We start from the raw sequence: 18337 nt of genomic DNA on the forward strand, positions 1-18337 counted from the left end.
GATGCCAAGGATCCGAAAATGGCAGCTTATCGCAACGCCGTCTTAAAAATGTCAGCTCGGTTTGAGGGGCTCGAATTTCACCATATAGCCCGGGAGAACAACCAGGCAGCAGACGTGTTGGCATGCATTGGCGCAAAGCGCGATGCCGTCCCTCCCAACATCTTCCTAGAGAGGCTTTTCAAGCCATCCGTATCATGGGAGGGAGAGTCCGGAAATAACAGCCCGGACCCAACCACACTACCCCTCACCGAACATTCTGACATAGTTGGTGGCTCCGCCAACGAAATAACACCATCAGCCCACACAATAATGGCAGTCATTGCCCCGTGGACAGAACCATTCCTAGACTACCTAACTAGGTAGGAACTTCCCGAGGACCAAAACGAGGCCTGCTGCATAGTGCGGCGATCTAAAGCCTACAAAGTCCATGAGGGAGAGCTTTATAAGAAAAGCACAACCGGAGTTCTTCAAAGGTGTATCTCCGAAGAGGAAGGGCGAAATCTTCTGGCTAAAATTCATGCCGGACTCGGCGGGCACCATGCCGCAGCCCGGGCCCTTGTAGGCAAGGCCTTCCATACAGGATTTTATTGGCCGACGGCCCGGGTAGATGCTCAGGACTTGGTCCAACGATGCGTAGGATGCCAGCTATTTGCTAATCAAAGCCACATGCCACCCACCGCCCTCAAAACTATACCCATCACCTGGTCGTTCGCGGTCTGGGGGCTTGATATGGTCGGACCCCTTAAAGGAGAAACCCACAAGCAAAAATACCTACTGGTCATGGTGGATAAATTCACCAAATGGATAGAGGCAAAGCCTGTTAAGACGGCCGAATCCGGACCGGTGATAGACTTCATATCAGGGGTAGTACACCGTTACGGCGCCCCCCATAGCATCATCACTGATAATGGCACGAACTTTATGGCCAATGAGGTCAAACTCTGGTGCAAAAACATGGGCATCAAGCTCGACTACGCTTTAGTCTATCACCCTCAAACTAACGGTCGTGTCGAGCGAGCAAACGGTCTAATCATGAGCGGCATTAAACCTAGACTAGTGCGGTCCCTCAAGGAATCTAACACGCACTGGGTAGAGGAGCTCGACTCCGTACTATGGGGGCTGCAGACCACGCCGAATCGCACTACGGGATTCACACCATTTTTTATGGTGTACGGCGCAGAGGCAGTTTTGCCCCGCGACATAATTCATGACTCACCTCGCTTGCGCATGTACGAAGAAAGAGAAGCCGAGCTCGATCGGCAGGACAGTTTGGACGCCTTGGAGGAGGAGCGCGATGTGGCAAAAGCACGTTCCGCATTCTATCAACAGCAGGCTCAAAGATACCAAAGCAGAGAAGTACGGGCCAAAGCTTACAATGTTGGCGAATTAGTTCTATGCCTGCCGGACAAGAAAAAGGACAAACTCAAGCCCAAATGGGAGGGTCCCTTCATCATCGACCAAGTCCTGACCGGCGGCGCGTACCGTCTGCGGAACGCATCAGATAACCGACTAGAGCCGAACCCATGGAATGCAGCCCATCTCCGAAGATTTTACGCCTAGCACCGGACTCGGGGTTCGTCTCTTTCCTCTGTCTATATTTCATACTTTAACTGTCTTTTATTTCTCTCCTTCTCCCTTCTTTTTCTGAAGCCGTTGAAGGCTCGTTTGTGCATTGTTCGCACACACTTGACGCGTTGTCCGCGCTCAGTATACCTGGGGGCTTCTTTAACAGAAGCTTATTTCTACGGGCTTTATGCCCAACACACGTGTCACACTTCCGCATGTACCTTTTATTCACCATTATATGCATCGATATGACTTAAGTTTTGGCCAAGTTGGGTTGCCTGGCTCCTGTGCTTACCCCTACGTTCCCGATTGTTCGGCTAGGTGGTAAAGGGAGCACCTCTGCGATTGTTACCACCTGGTCAGCCGGACGTGTACCTTAGACTGGGTGAAGCCGAAAGCTAGCGTTCTTAAGGGAATATTCGGTCGGTGAACTAAGAGACGATTTCTTACTTATTCATTTATCTGCCCCCAGATGTTTTTCTGCTTTTTTCGCAGTCCGGACATGCACTTTAGGGCATGCCTCCCAGGGAAAGGAACCCCTAACGGAACTATTCTCCCTGGAAGATGTTTCTTACTAACCATGTAATATAACATAACTAGTTGGGCACTTGTCTGATAGAGCACCAATGACCCCTACGTCTGGGCTCCATGCATGCCCTGGTTCTTACATAACCGCGAGGGTATTCGGACACACTCCGGACTATAGGGTCCCGAGGTTGAAGCGAAAGGGTCCGCTACGACAAACGATCTACAATCTGGCTAGAAGGCATTTTACATGTCATTTTTTATTACATAATCAAATTGACTGATTGTATTCCTCTTCAATACCATCTAATAGGCTGTCTAGTTTACAGTCCCACTGGGAATACTTTCCGGCCAACTCTACTTGCCCGTACAATAAGCTCACAGGGATCTCCTTCCCATCGGGCCCCACAGGTCTGACCTCGGCCATGTGGTTTGGGTCAGCCTTCGTGTACCGCGTCTTCACCATGGCCCAGGCCTCCCTGGCGCCTTGACGGCAGGCCGATATCTTCCATAGCCGGAAGCGCCGCCGTGCTCCCTGAAGCCTCTCTGCAATCTCTCCAAGGCCTTCGGGTAGGGAGATGGATGGCCACAAGGCCTGGGCGACGTCTCCCATCACCTGCCGAACTCGTTCGTGCAGTTACAGCAGCTCGGGAAGTAGGTCACCCGTTGAATCGGGCATTTCCTCTGCAGGACGACCTGTGAGCATAGCTACACACACATTTCTGTCAGTCGACTTCCTCGCCGAACTCTTCTTTTCAAAAAAGCTCGCTCAAGCACTTACTATAAATGCCGCGACGAAGCCGCTGATTCTCCTTAACGGAGTCAGACAGCTGGGCTCAAACATCCTTTAGTTCCTCACCCAGCTGGGTGTTGGCATCTTGGAGATTATTTTTCTCTTGCCTCACCCTTGTAAGCACATTCTCGCCGGCCTTTAACTGGCGCAGGATATGTTGCTTGTCCGGATCTAGTCTGGCGCCATCTGCAATATTATTGTCAGACTTATACACACGCCGCACTTCACAAACTACTTATCTTTCGAAGTATATATTACCAGAGGGGGTCTCTGTGGCTCCCCCTGGGGCGGCTAGTGCGGCCTTAAGCTGGGCCTTGTACTCTTCAAGCTCCTGAGACAGTTGGGTATTCTTTTTCGTAAGATCCTGCATAACAAATGATCCTTAAATCAGTTCTCCTAACTATTTTAAGTCTCGGGGGCTACTGGCATACATAACTGTCAAATTTCCTCACCCGTATGTCCTTTACATACTGCTCTGTGGCTCTGGCTAGACCATCTTGAGCGGCACGGAGGTGCGTGTCTCCCGAATCGAAGGCGTTCAATGCCTCTTGGGAGAAACATGTGTCACGAAGAACTGTAAGCCGACGCCTGTGATTCATCGCACTCTACACCTCGGAGTTGGTGGCGGACAATCTATCGGCATCCTCTGTCGGAGGAGCATCCGACGCACGCCTCGTGTTCACCTCCGCTTCCGGACCCGGCGTTGGAGCTTGGCTGGCGGAGGCTCGATCGGCCATCTCTCCGGACACAGTCCGGCGAGCGCTCTTTCTGAAAGGAGCACCAGCGTTAATATACCTTCTCGAAATCAATCCCGGGAATATGGTGACACGCCTTACTGTTGCGGCTGTGTTTCAACCCGGACTGCACTTCTTTTTAGCCTGCGTGGCCGCGCTGCCCCTTGTTGGCTAGCCGCTGCGGGCTCGGCTTCCCGCCTCGGAGGCACCCCCTATGAAACACCATTGATATATGGTGATAAAAAATAAGCATGGATGAGTCATTATCAAAGTACTGGGGCTTCGGTCTCAGTTACCTGTGAGGCTGGAAGTATTCCGGGGTAATCAGCCGTAATGGCGACCAAGGCATTATCGACGCTCAGTTAGTGAAATACCCCACCAATCAGCTCCACCAATATGTCCGGATCCTCCTGGGAGGCTGGATCGAGGAACCGTTCCAGATCCTTGGGTTGCGGAGGCGGGCTATTTATATCTTTTACGGCCTGACGCAGTTCCTGTGTCAAACTCACAAAATGAGATATATAACCATGGGAGTACGGATCGAATGTGCGGGAAAGGAGATGTTCACTTACCCAGCTTCGAGGATTGTTCATAGAAAATCCGTTCAATGGACTGACGCGGAGAAAATCCTCCTCTTCCCCCTTGTCCAGCACGGACAAGATCTTCACCAATTCGGCGACCGATCCCGGCCCCTTACGGCCATGACGGGTAGCATCGTCCTCCCCGTTGAAATCCCACACGGGGTGGCCCCTATATTGAAGTGGCCGCACCCCCCGCATAATGCATGTGGCCATGACACTGATCATGGTCAGTCCGGAATGAGCTAGCAACCTTACTCGGCTCATCAGGTAAAGGACGTCCCTGTCGCTGTTCCTCTGGGGGCTCCGTGGATGCCAACTTAGGCGACTCCGGGAGGCCGGTCCGAACGGGATCCAGTAGTGGGGCGTCTTCTATATAAAACCATTCCGAAGGCCAGTCTTCGGACGCCTTCTTCGGGGTTCCGGATAGATATCCGGTCCCGGCGATGCGCCATAGCTCGGCTCCGCCCACTTGATATATTGACCCCTCATGAGAACGGGGTACGAGGCAGAATAATCTCTTCCACAGCGCAAAATGAGCCTCGGCGCCCAAAAACAGTTCACAAAGGGCTACGAAGCCCGCGATGTGCAGAATGGAGGCAGGCGTAAGGTGATGTAGCTGGAGGCCATAGAACTCCAGGAGCCCCCGGAGAAACGGATGTATTGGAAATACGAGTCCTCTTATCAGATAAGAGACAAAGCATACCCGCTCTCCTTTGGAAGGATCGGGGACGCTCTTTGCTTGCTTTCCGCCCTTATAGGTGGCGAGTCCGGCTCGAACCGGAACCATGAAGGCTGGGGGAAGAAATCCCTTGGTTTGGAGCATCACTAGCTTGCTATGCGGGACTGAGCATCTCTCCCATTCCCCAGGCTTGGGGCTGGGAGCGCGAGAGGAGGAGCCGTGTCGACTGTCCATGATAGAATGGATTTTTTTGTCAGAGGCGCTCCGGTGAAAGCTTGTGAAGGGGAGATGGTGTGATTCGGATCTAGATCCTCGTCTCTTTTTATAGGCAACTCATTTGCGCAGCTAGGGGGGAAGTGTAGAAATACCCTGGATTTTCGCATTCGTTCGACACGTGGAAGATGGCCATTATTGGGCGTGGAAGCCAAGGAGCGCAACATTTATCAAATGCCAGACATTATTCGACAAGTATATGGAATTTGGAGAAGAACCCGCCTCGCAATGCCGAAGACAATCTACGTGCCGGACTCATCGTCATTGAAGCCTGGTTCGGGGGCTACTGAGGGAGTCCTGGATTAGGGGGTGTCCGGATAGCCAAACTATCACCGTTGGCCAGACTCCTGGACTATGAAGACACAAGATTGAAGACTTCATCCCGTGTACGGATGGGACTTTCCTTGGCGTGCAAGGCAAGCTTGGAGATACAGATATGTAGATCTCCTACCATTGTGACCGACTCTGTGTAACCCTAACCCTCTCCGTGTCTATATAAATCGGAGGGTTTTAGTCCGTAGGACGAACAACAATCATACCATAGGCTAGCTTCTAGTGTTTAGCCTCTTTGATCTCGTGGTAGATCTACTCTTGTACTACCCATATCATCAATATTAATCAAGCAGGAGTAGGGTTTTACCTCCACCGAGAGGGCCCGAACCTGGGTAAAAACATCGTGTCCTTTGTCTCCTGTTACCATCCGCCTAGACGCACAGTTCGGGAACCCCTACCCGAGATCCGCCGGTTTTGACACCGACACCCTCCTTTCCACTTTTTTTTGTGCAAACAGAGATATACATTTCATGCTCGATCTTATTTGAACTACACAAATGATATCCAAATTATAGTTGAGCATTCCAGGAGCTTGACAACCAACCTTGATGTTTCTCAATTTTATTGCAACTAATGAAGAAGAAGCTCTGTGGGTTTCATTTTCTGATGGAAATGGACCGATGGAAGTTGTTCCTTGACCACGTTGACCACACCGCGCCGAGAGCACCAGGGCAATGGACGACAGCGAGGCCTAGGAAGGGGACGACGTGGAGCTGGGGAAGATGCGACAGTGGATGCCCACGCGTAGAGGAGTACGAGGGTTCACTGGTTCGCTGCGGTGTGAGGCTGCCGTCACCGCAGAATAACAGGCGGCGTGGGTGAGTAGAGGGATGGCCTAGCCAGCGGTGGGAGTAGTAGGGGGCGGTGAGGCCTCCACCGCATCGCAGCCGACCACGAGAGGCAGGAGCACGAGGCATGACCGGCGCTGGTTTGGGCGGCTGGAGCAAGAAGACCAGAGGTTGAAGAAGCACTACGGCCATTGGATGGACATTGTATGATCACTAGAGCTAGAATCATGCATATTGACTAAGTTGACAAAGCCCTCCGTCCCCGTCAACTTAGTAGGCCCACAAGTCAGCCTGCCACTATACTGGGTCCCAGCTAACAGGGGGAGTATTCATTTTTTTTGTGCGTAATAAGGAGGCACTTCCTTGCTTGCGAAGATATAGCTAGTGGGTCCGAGCTGTCAGCGACAGTAACGTTTTTTTCACGAAATACAGAGGCCCTTTTGGTGGGTCCCTGATGTCAGGTGGAGGAATCATTATTTTGTGCGTAATAAGGAGGCATTTCCTTGTGCGGCCGTGGACCCAGCTGTCGGCCTCTCCACGTACAGTCCACTTCAAATGCATGTCGATTGTTGACCATGTTGACCAGGCCGCGCCGTGAGCATGAGGGCGGTGGACAACGGTGAGGCCTAGGAAGGGAACAACATGGAGGTAAGGAAGACTCGGCAGTTGTTTCCCACGCGGAGGGGAGTACGACTGTACGAGGGTTTACTGGTTCATCTGCCGTCACCGGAGAATAACAGTAGGTGTGGGTGAGTAGAGGGATGGCTAGGCCAGCGATGGGATTACAGTGGGGCGGTGAGGCCTGCGCGGCAGCACAGCCGGCCGCGGGGAGGAGGGAGCAGGCAGTCCCGCCGGCACTTGTTTGAGCGGCTGGAGCAGGAAGAGCAGAGATTGAAGAAGCACGACGGCCGTTGGATGGACATCCAACAATCACTGCTTGTGTGTCAACCTTTTTTTAGGAAAGCCTCAAATCTGTGGAAAAAGCATACAACCCATCTGTCATTATTTCTAATAATTTACAGCCCATTTGCTAATTCTTAAGGTTTTTTTGGATCCCATATTCTTTTTGTTAGCATTACAGCCCATATTGTGGCCATGGTTCAAAAATTATACGAAATTTTGCATATTTCGGTGCAGTCCGAACTGTTTTTAATCCTGAAATTTCGACTCACATTCAAACTGATTTTAAAAATAAATGTATATCAATACAAAATCTAAAAAATTCTCCATGCATAAAAATTAATGTAATTTAAAATCTCGAAATGAAAAAAAGATATTTGAAACTAATTGCCGGTTTGATGTGTTTTAAAAATGTACAGCCCATTTCTCATTACTGATGGGCCATTTTCTTGGCTAGCCGAATGAAACCTCTCCTCGTCTTGAAAGATTTGCAGCCCAACAGGCCTGACAAAGCGACTTACTTGGCAAATCACAAAAAAACTGGATTGTGGCCGTGGACCCAGCTGTCAGCCTTTCCACGTATAGTACTCTTCCGATGGAAGTCGTTCCTTGACCACGTTGACCACGCCGTGCGGAGAGCACCACGGCGGTGGACGACGACGAGGCCTAAGAAGGGGACAACGCGGAGCCGGGGAAGACGCGGCAGTGGAAGCCCACGCGGAGAGGAGTACGAGGGTTCACTGGTTCGGCTGCGGTGTGAGGCTGCCGTCGCCGCAGGGCCTGGCCAGCGGTGGGAATAGTAGGGGGCGGTGAGGCCTCCACGGCAGCACAGCCGGCCACGGGAGGCAGGAGCATGCGGCACGACCGGCGCTACTTTGGGCGGCTGGAGCAAGAAGACCAGAGGTTGAAGAAGCACTACGACCGTTGGATGGACATCGTACGGTCACTGGAGCTAGAATCGTTCATATTGACTAAGTTGACAAAGCCCTTCGTCCCCGTCAACTTAGTAGGCCCACAAGTCAGCCTCCCACCAAGGTGGGTCCCAGCTAGCCGAGGAAGTATTCATTTTTGTGTGCGTAATAAGGAGGCACTTCCGATGGGTCCGTGCTGACAGCGGGGGAACGTTTTTTTTCGCGAAATACGATGGCCCATCTGGTGGGTCCCAGCAGTCAGGGGGAATTTTTTTTTTGCAAAAGACTGGTGGCCCGTCCGGGAGGAATAATTATTTTCCGCGTAATAAGGAGGCACTTCCCTGCGGCTGCTGTGGACCCAGCTGTCAGCCTCTCCACGTACAGTACTCTTCTGAAGGAATTCGGTCATTGACCACACCGCGCCGAGAGCACCACGGTAGTGGACGACAACGAGGCCTAGGAAGGGGACGACGCGGAGCCGGGGAAGACAAGGCAGTGGATGCCCATGCGTAGAGGAGTATGAAGGTTCAGTCGTTCGGCTGCGGTGTGAGGCTATCATCGCAGCAGAATAACAGGGGGTGTGGGTGAGTGGAGGGATGGCCTGGCCAGCAGCGGGAGTAGTAGGGGGCGGTGAGGCCTCCGCGACATCACAGCCGGCCACGGGAGGCAGGAGCAGGCGGCACGATCGGCGCTGCTTTGCGTGGCTGGAGCAAGAAGACCAGAGATTGAAGAAGCACGATGGCCGTTGGATGGACATCGTACGGTCACTGCAGCTAGAATCGTTCATATTGACTAAGTTGACAAAGCCCTCCATCCCCGTCAACTTAGTGGGCCCACAAGTCAGCCTCCCACCAAGGTGGGTCCCAGCTAGCAGGGGGTATTCATTTTTTTCTGCTTAATAAGGAGGCACTTCCGGTGGGTCCGAGCTGACAACGGGGGGAACGTTTTTTTGCGAAATACGGTGGCCCGTCAGGTGGGTCCCAGCAGTCAGGGGGCAAACATTTTTTTCACAAAATACGGTGGCCCATCCAGTGGGTCCCTGCTGTCAGTTGGAGGAATCATTATTATTCGCGTAATAAGGAGGCACTTACTTGCTGCAGCCGTGGACCCAGCTGTCAGACTCTCCACGTATAGTATACTTCCGATGGAAGTCATTCCTTGACCACCTTGACCACGCCTCATTCCGTTGCATGCATGCGTCAATGGGCGTGGTGCGTCCCCACTGTCAGCCTCTCACGTACAGTCATCTTCCGATGACTCTCAGTTGTTGACCATGTTGACCACACCGTGCCGAGTGCACCTAGACTGGAACAACCCAAAGATGGGGAAGACGGGGCAGTGGAGTCGTAGATGGAGAGGAGTGGGAAACTTCACTGGTTCGGGTGCGTGGCAGCACAGCCGCAGTGCCGCCCACGGGAGACAGGAGCAAGAACAGAGGTTGAAGAAGGAGCACGGCTGTTGGATTAACATCCAATGGTCCATCTGCTAGAATCATTTGTTGATTAAGTTCACAAAGCCGTGCGTACACGTCCGCTTCGTAGGTCCACAAGTCAGCCACCAAATCTGACGGGCCCCAGCTATCAATAGGATGAATTATTTTTTCGCAAAACAAGGAGGCACTTCCTTCCGTGCGAAGATACAACCGGTGGGTCCCAGCTGTCAGGTGGAGAAACATTTTTTCAGCTTAATAAGGAGGAACTTTCCTTGTGTGCGACCATGGACCTCGTGGGTCCCAGCCGTCAGGCTCTCCATGTACAGTCCTCTTCCGATGACTCTCGTTTGTTGACCACGCCGCACTGAGCGCAGCGAGGCGGTGGACGACGGCGAGGCCCCGGACGGGAACGACTCAGAGATGGGAAGACACGGCAGTGGAGTCATAGATTGAGAGGAGGAGGAGGGTTATAACTGGTTCTGTTGCGGTGTGGGGCTATAGTCGATGGAGAATAACAGGAGCTGTCGAGGGGTGGAGGGATAGCCTGGCCGGCGGTGGGGTAGCGCTTCGCAGCGATGCGTGCTAAGCAGAGCCGCTAGCCGCCGGAGGCCGGACTAGGCGGTCCCGGCGACGCTGGAGGAAGAAGAAGAGAGATTGAAGGTGCATGTCAGCCGTTGGATATAAATCCAATGGCTGTGGATGACACAATCATTTGTTGACCAAGTTGACAACACCCTGCGTAGGCTTCGACCTATTGGCCCACATGTCAGCCTGCAAAAATGTGGCATATAGTTAACCCATGTTTTCAAGAATGTACAGTCCATTTGCTGGGCTGGGTGAACAAATAATTTCGCGTCAATCAGGCCCATTTATATTTTCTAAGAAATCCCAGCCCATTTGCACTTCCTTGAAATACACGTATTAGGTGGGCTCGTTATATATATAATGTTATGTTAGAAGGAGCAATTAATATCAAAGAATAAACTGGAGAGGCACATTTTTTATATATATAATTAACAAATTAGCGAGTTATTGCTCAAAATAAAAATGAGCATGTTATTATTAAATTGGTCCCTAAAATCTTCGCAAGCTTTTGTACGCAATCACCAGGATTTTCCTTGCCTGTGAGTCAAAAATAACCAGGATTTTCCTTGCCAACTTCCATTAAACATTTACTTTTATAAGTTAATAACACGTGGGATGTTTTTATAATGTATATATAAGTCTCTATAAAATATACGATAATAGTAATAATATAAATATGTATAATGTGGTTAGAAGGGAAAACATAAATTGGACACAACATTATTATTCTTATATATAGATAAATAGAACAGAGACCTGCATTTTATACCCCACAGTAGGCATACTAACAAGCTCACACACAAATACAACAGAAAGGTAAACATTCGTATCAAACTCAGGTTCACAGGACACGTTTATATTCATAGACAACATTCACTATCAACAACTCAAAAGATTTATATATACACAAGCTCAACATATCTATGCATCCAAATGATTGATAGATCACACGACAATATTCATACATAATTCACAAAAAGATTCAGATATACACATGTTCAGTATGTTTATGCATCCAAATGATTGAGATCACAACCAATATGTTCCATGGACGAACTTTAATTACCTAGGGTACAGACTGGTAAATGGTGTTCAATCGGAGATACTTCTTGCTAAAATTAGTTCTTATAGGAGTAAACTTTCGAGTACATAAGAGGCAGCACAGACAATCTGAACTTTGCTTGTAGGTTTATCCTCAAATAGTTTCCTCGTGCCGAGGGAGGTTTGAGCAACTTGGCCACTACTTTCATCCAACTAGTTTACTGGCTCATCTTGGTCCTGTATCTCGCCAAAATTCTACATTGCAGATGAGAAAGGAGGCGGTTGAGAAAATGAACCACCCAAATTTTTTGTGCAGTTCAACTGAAATGGAGCATCCTTGGCGTGCAGACTAGTTAAGTGCCAGATGAATATACGCGTCAACCAACTTGTCTGGAATCTTTAGACTCCATTCCATATAGTTCGCTACCATATGTGCCGATAACCAAAAGGCACAAGTTGGGACCAAAGACTGGACTGTGTTTTTCTGGGCTATGCACCAAGCAATATTTTTGGCGTTCACTCTCCTAATACTTGGAGTTTGACAATTGGTTGATGCCGGTTGATACTCGAATGAATATAGGCACTTCTTCTTGTCAACATCGATGCTTGTCTGAGTGAACTTTGGAGTACATAGCAGCATCATAAGTACCTGTCCATCTGATCATTTTGTGCAGTTCTACTGAAATCACCCGATGTAATGATTTGCCTCCGAGTTCAGGCTCCAAATTACTCCTTTATGAAATCGGCAAACAGTAGCACAATACCAAATTACCAATACATATGACAGGCACAATAATCAGGATAAAGACCAGTACCATCCTGTGTGAGGTAGCATATCAATTACTATTTCCTTTGACTGGAAGCCGAGATAAGCCAAGCGACTGATAGCAAAGTAAGAAAGCAAGCCGAGATTAGCGACTGACAGGAAAGGACGGAAGTTGTCGAGGCAATGAAGCACCCAAAGTTTTTGTGCAGTTCCACCAAAATCGAGCATCCCTGTTGGCACATATATTGAGAGAGTGAGATTATTGTAATAGTGGGACTACTTGATGAAACATAACTAACAAATAGAAGCACCCTCATTATCTTAATGGGTAAAGTTAGCAACATAGTAGTCTTGCTTAAAGAGAGACATTAGTTTATTTAATCAATGCCAATTAGGTCAACACTCAAAGCATTGCCATTTATCATAGGTTGCAAAACTTTAACGTGCAAAGATAAAGGAGTTTCTCATGACAGTAGCACGATACAAATAGAGATGACAACAAACTAATATGGATGAAGGCCTTAGGCCCATACCAACCTGAGAAAAAAAGCTTATCATGTAGTCCCATAAGAGATGATAAAGCACTCACTGGAATCACACAATAGTATATATTTTTGTGCACTTCAAATGTATGGTTGAAACCACTCTTGTTTACCAGTGCTGAGATTATCTCGAAAGATTATCAAGAACTTCCAGCAGAGTTAAAGCACTGGCTGGGATACAGTTCATTGTATTGTCTTGTGTAGTTCCACTAAAATGTATGATTGGCACAACATGATCCCTGTTTGCACAAGTGGGAACAACGTGAAACCTTCATTAGCTTAGTGAGAAAGGATAGGAAGACATTAGCATATTACCCAAACAGTAGCATCAAATTCATGATGGACAATACGCAAAACATTGCCTCATTGAACCAACTGCAATAAATTGACAGGCAAAACAATAGCACTATTACGTCATGACACTAATAATATTCCCTCCCTGCTCCACCACATGATTCACCTCCATAGACAAACATACACACGTACATGATTCAACATAGGGTCCTACTAAAGATTTGTTTAACTCCAACAGGAAAATTAGGCAGTAATAAATTAGTGGTACTTAAGTACTCCTAATTAATTAAGTGAGACAGTAGAAGTGGAAGGGCTCCCTGGAGGATCGTCTCACATGTAAGGTAGTCGTTGCCGGAGCCCTTGAATGGCCTCGACTGAGGCCTCTGGCTTCAGCAAGATCGCCTTGGCACTGTTTATTCTTCTTCTTCTTCCTCTTCATGCTCTGTTTCTCTTTTTCCTCACCAGTTGGTGAAACCAAGTACATGATTGGCCTTCTAATTCAGAATTGGTTTTTTCAGTGAGGGAGTACAAGTGTACTAGTAAAAATAGCATTATTTTCTCATGGCAGTCGGAAAATAGAGATGAACACATGCATTAAATATCATTCTTACCTAAAGGAAGGTTATGGCGCCAATATGGATGATGAGGATTGGAACACAGATCTCCCTTTGTGCAGTTCCACTGAAATGAACCAACTGTTCCATTCTGATATTCCAGTTAAACAGCACAAAAGTCACTTCTTTTAAGAAGAGTTTTGTGCAGTGCACCAAAAGGTCACAGCAGCAACCAAGTGAATTGGATATCCCTGTTTGCACAAAAAGGTATAGAGGAAATAGTCAGAGTCTCAAACAATTACAGGCAAAAACATTTGGCTAAACTTGTCATGGCTTATAACAGTGGCATGGCTTCATTTTTACCAGGGACATTAGATTAAGAACAACTAAATATCTGGTATAAGGGCATGGGACTGTGGGTGCACCAGTAGTCCAGCACCATGTACGTAAACAGGGGCATAAACTAGTGATTCATAGTTTGTTGCCCCGAGAAACAAACATCCAAGAAACATATCTGGGTTGGTCCCATTTTTGTTCACTCTAGCCACCTACTCCTATGTGTGGATAGCAAATCTAGTCCTCGTCATACCACTGTGTACAGCGTTACCCCTATATTTCCCTTTTCGACCAAGAGACCGGTTGGATGACCAGTCTGTACTACTTTCACCCCCTTTCCTTCCTATTTGTACCAAGTCCGATGTACATACTAAATTCCCCCACCCCCACTTTATTTCTTGTTTGAACCAAGTACTCCCTTCGTCCGGAATTACTTGTCATCAAAATGGATGTGTCTAGAACTAAAATACATCTAGATACATCCATTTCAATGACAAGTATTTTCGGACGGAGGGAGTACAAGATTCGAATCCATGAAGTAGCTTTACCTCTAACAATAGAAGGGAAAAAATAGGTGACGTTGGACCATCCGATCGAGAGGGGCTGAGAGGTAGAAAATGATGCACATGCAGCGACGTAGCGAGCTGGGGAAGTAGAGCTAAGGCAGTTTCGAACGAAGATATACCTGAAGGTCGTCGGGATGTGGATAGGTGGGAGCCGGGAGGCCGGATCCGCCCACAGGCAACGACAAAGGGATCGGAGGACCTCCCGCGCCAGCGCTCAGCCAGAGATAACGGTGCGGCCGGCAGTGGGTCTCCTCCCTCGCTGTCGACGACGGCCTAAACGCTGCCCCTCCTCCCCTTCACCGGCGGAGGGGGATACATCCGGATCTGTAACCAGCGGTGAGGATAGAAAGCCAGTGTTTTTTGAAGGGAGAAAGACAGTGTTACTACCCCTATCTTGTTTATATCTGGAGAGGATAGAGTGTGTGAATAGAGCAACCCAAGCAAGCAAGCGCGGAGGCTCGGGCCTATATATACGTAGTGGGGTAGTTTTCCTTTTTCACTCCATCAAAACAATTGTTTAAAATTGTGTACTACTACATGACAGGTCGCGTTTTTTTAGTTGTTGATTGTTTTTTGAGATAGCTACCCGCTTGTTCCAAGTGGTGTTACGGTGTGCCAGGTCGCACTTTGTATCGTTCAAGTCTGGTACTACAAGTCCCTCCATTAAACGAACAACCACCCCCTCATAAAAATTGTGAACAAGCCCATGGCTAAAATTAGCGGAAACGTGGGTTGCCCCAACATGCATTATTATTTATATTCTCTACTCCCTCCATTCCTAAATATAAGTCTTTTTTATTAGCCACACCTAAGATAAGAATTTTTTTATTAGTAGTGAACCCCACATGTCATAGACACAAAAATTGTGGCAAGATTCCCTTAGGCAAGCCAAAGTGTGTCTAACAATTTGAGCAACTCAGGTTAGGCAAGTGTGGAAAGTGTGGGAAAAATAATGTGGAAACATAAGACAAACATAGTCACAATCCAAATAGCCCCGTAATTTTTTGTGACATGCATGAAAATTTGGTTAGTTAAATTTATAGTCAAAATTTGGCAAGGTGCATCAAATCAACAGATGCAAGTATCAAAAGGAAAGTCACGGCATGCATGCACCCTCCGTTTCAAAATATAAGTCTTTTTAAAGATTGCAACAAGTGACTACATACGAAGAAGAATATGTCTACATACGAAGTAGTCCATTTGAAATGTGTAAAAAGACTTATATCGAGTGCAGTGCTTTGATGTGTCGCGTCAACTCGTACAAGACCGAGAAATTTGATTACTACAACACCCTCTCCCTCATGGACTGAGCTCCGGTGCCTTAACTGCACCTGCCTTTGGCTGCATGACAGGAGGGCCAACCACCTATTGGGCCCACCTGTCATAGACGCAAAGGCAGGAGCAGTAAGTAGAAGCTTTCGCTACATGCTATCCCTCCCGCACGAGGTGGACGGACATGCAGCAGTGGATTCAATACTGTAGAAGTAGGAGTAACATCATTGTTCGTCTTCTCGAAGAGGCGAAGAGCCAAGCGCAACCCGAATGTGGCAGTTGCGAACGCTCGCGTGGTGCGGTGCCTTGGAGCACGCATATACTAGCCAGGCTCTTGCATGAGACAAAATTGCTACTGTTTAACAATTAAACTCCATCCATTGGTTGATACTCATTCTGCATAGGTCCACGCGCTTAGCACTGTTTCCTCCTGGGGTCACCAATGTTTATTTGCTAATTAATAGCATTGCTTGCAATGAAACTAGCCATTGCAAGTCATTAAAAGCATGCACACCGCTCATCTCTTATTGGTTGATATGTCAAGAAACAAGAAACAAGGTAGAAGTTAATGCACCACGCCTAAGTGTTTTGGGACTATTTGGTTTTCGTAAGATGACTTACACACCTAGACAGAGGGAGTAGTATAGCCCTGTAAACCGAAAAGGAGTATTTGCCTTTCTAGAGATTTCAACAAGTGACTAGACTACACCGCATGCAGCCGTGCAGTACTCCCTCCCTTCCGGTTTATAGGGCTCAAATCTCAAATCTCATGAACCAAGGCATTTTGCGATTGGAGGAATGTATCTCATACTTTACAAAACTACTAATTAAACTCATGCATTAATTACGTAGTTCTCTCCTTTTCCTCTCCGCCTTGGTCGCGTTGCACAATATTGAGCACTCCTATATGACTAGCCGCTCTATCTACATGTAGGACATTTCAAAGCATCCGGGCCCGCGTGCCATCCACCAAATCACAGCGAGGTGGTACAGTCGAGACTCACCTGTCACCCCAGTGTGGCCTTCATGACCCGTCATATCACAAAACCCACACCTTTACCAGCAGTGGTAAGGTGGCCTCCAAGTTGGACTGGACGAAGCAATCATCATTTCACTGGAAAACTCGTTCAAGCCCTTTCTTCCCTTTCTTGAAGAAAACCTCACTCCAGGCTACTCACTTCTGTCATTTTTCTTCTGTACCGACAAAGGAAAGGTGGGCGAATCAGTTATGCTGCTATATTTTCATTCCAAGAATCTTCTTTTTGCGAAGCATCGACCGATTCTCACATCCTATTCTTTTCCCATTTTCATCGATTGTGGTTTCCTTTCGATTGCTTTTTGTTTGTCAGTTCATTGACGGATCCTGGAGCACTAGGCAAAGAGTTGCCAACGGGCAACCCACTGGAGACGGCGATCTCCAGGAAGCGAGCACCATGAACAAGTTGACCATGTTGGCGGGCCAACCCATGGAGACGAAGAACTCCAAGAAACAAGCACTGGCCAAAGAGTTGACGATGTTGGTGGACGGACTCCTCAAAGAAAGTTGTAAGAACAGCAAGGGCCCCACCATGCCTACCCCAGGAACTCTGATTGCCACCTATGTGAGGCTCAAGGCCGAGTTTGAGGAGATAGTCGCAATTGAGAAGCAGTATTCCCCTGGCAAGGTGATGGCCCCCATCGAGGACGAGGAGATGGCCCCCGAAGGGATGAGATCCCCCGGTGAGCTGCACAAGGTAAAAAATAATGGCTTATTACCATAGTTGTGGTTTTTGATTATTTGCAATGTGCTTGCTAATATGTTCGGGTTGTGTAGGTGCTGGTGGACGTCCTTGATGATTCCGATGTCGTGGCCCATCCAGTTGGCATCGCCCCGGAGATCGATTCTGATGCCACTGTCCACCCCGTGGACATCGCCCTAGAGATCGATTCTGATGTCGCGGTCAGTCCTGTGGACATCGCCCCAGAAATCGATTCCCATGCCACTGTCCATGCTGTGGTCATTGCCCGAGAGATCGATGACAAGAAATAGTTGGTCGCGCTAATCCTTCAGGGTAGTTTGCATTGCCCTGTGTTTAATTACCAGAATGATGCGTGTTATGAAACCATCTTAGTGCTAGTGCACTGTCTTGTGTGGGCGGATCTTGCTACTTTTGTTTGATAGTGAATCATGCGATGAATCATGAGAACCCTCTCCGAGTTATGGAAACAGATGTATCCTCACCAGCTTTTGATGTAATATATGGCATGCTTAGATGTAAGTTTGAACTGTTTATCATATCAGCAGGGCTTGTTTGATGATTCTTGGTGTTAGTAGGCTAGCTACTGTGCGAGCTATAGTACTTGCAAAACACTCACCAAAGAGAAACATTGGGGATGATGAGCTCGTGGTACGCTTATACTTATCCCTCTTCGATCGACCAATAGCCCTAGCTCCTAAAATTGTAGGCTTAGCGATTGATCAGACAATAGTCGACACAAATACATTCAGGCCTCATTTGGTTCATAGGGTAGGAAAATCGTACCACAAGTACAGAGAACATGCAACACAAAATTATAGCAGTGCAGAGATGTACTCCCTCCGTTCCAAAATAGATGACCTAGGCGGGCTAGTTTGGCCTAGTGGGTTTCAATGATATGACGTGGTATAGTGCCGTCCTGTCTTTGCGTGTGGTAGCGGTATTGCGGGTACAGTAAGTTTTCTTGAAGAAGCGGAATTCAACGAAGTCATGATGGTTCCTTCGTCCGAATAACTTACAGTGGAAAGGTTGGGCCTGCGATATGACCGGGGTAAACTAGGATAATTTTGTGCATGGCAGGTGGACCAGGATGGTCGACGTCCCACATGTCGGCGAATGAAAGTATTCTT

Source organism: Triticum aestivum, chromosome 5B (assembly GCF_018294505.1).
Source record: "Triticum aestivum cultivar Chinese Spring chromosome 5B, IWGSC CS RefSeq v2.1, whole genome shotgun sequence".
In the NCBI taxonomy this organism is placed as follows: Eukaryota; Viridiplantae; Streptophyta; class Magnoliopsida; order Poales; family Poaceae; genus Triticum; species Triticum aestivum.